This window comes from Capsicum annuum, unplaced genomic scaffold (genome assembly GCF_002878395.1).
Source record: "Capsicum annuum cultivar UCD-10X-F1 unplaced genomic scaffold, UCD10Xv1.1 ctg44484, whole genome shotgun sequence".
In the NCBI taxonomy this organism is placed as follows: domain Eukaryota; kingdom Viridiplantae; phylum Streptophyta; class Magnoliopsida; order Solanales; family Solanaceae; genus Capsicum; species Capsicum annuum.
The window spans coordinates 1,222-2,008 of NW_025852016.1; the positions used below are offsets into that span (position 1 = coordinate 1,222).

A 787-nucleotide genomic window follows, 5' to 3' on the forward strand; every position below is an offset into this window, starting at 1 on the left:
ACGGGGTGTGACGGGCGGCGGAGGAGAAAGAAGCATAATAGAATTTGGAGTGCTGGGAATAACGGATGTGATCATAGCATCACTAACCCACCGGATCCCATCAGAACTTCGAAGTTAAGCGCGCTTGGGCGAGAGTTGTACTAAGATGGGTGACACCCTGGGAAGTCCTCGTGTTGCATCCCTTCTTTTTTTTTTTTCTTTAAAATTCGGTTTAATTTTGTCGGTTCGATTGGCGAATCTTTTTATTTTTCCTCTTGGCGGAAACAAGAACGGGGGCAAGGCGCAGGGGCGCGCGTGCGGGGTGAGATGGGCGGCGCAGGAAAAAGATGCATAATAGAATTTGGAGTGTTTGGAATGACGGATGCGATCATACCGGCACTAACGCACCGGATCCCATCAGACTTCCAAAGTTAGCGTGCTTGGGCGAGAGTGGTGTTGCATCCCTTTCTTTTTTGTTTTCTTTAAAATTCGGTTTAATTTTGCCCGTTCAATCGACAAATCTTTTTGTTTTTCCTCTTGGCGGAAATGAGAATGGGGGCAAGGCGCTTGGACGCGCGTGCGGTGTGTGACTGGCGGCGCAGGAGAAAGAGGCATAATAGAATTTGGAGTGCTGGGTATGACGGATGAGATCATACCAGCACTAACGCACCGGATCCCATCAGAACTCCGAAGTTAAGCGTGCTTGGGCGAGAGAAGTACTAGGATGGGTGACCCCCTGGGAAGTACTCGTGTTGCATCCCTTTTTTTTTTTTCTTTAAAATTTCGGTTAATTTTACCGGTTCGATCG

At 48.3% G+C, this 787-nt stretch overlaps 1 non-coding gene and 1 pseudogene across 1 annotated transcript; both read left to right on the forward strand.

Annotated features, from left to right (window-relative positions):
• Positions 1–63: 63 nt before the first annotated feature.
• Positions 64–182, forward strand: LOC124892162 (annotated as a pseudogene).
• A 439-nt stretch (positions 183–621) lies between these two features.
• On the forward strand, positions 622–740 carry LOC124892160. Its single transcript, XR_007050104.1, has one exon. It is a non-coding gene; the product is annotated as a 5S ribosomal RNA (ribosomal RNA).
• Positions 741–787: the final 47 nt, after the last annotated feature.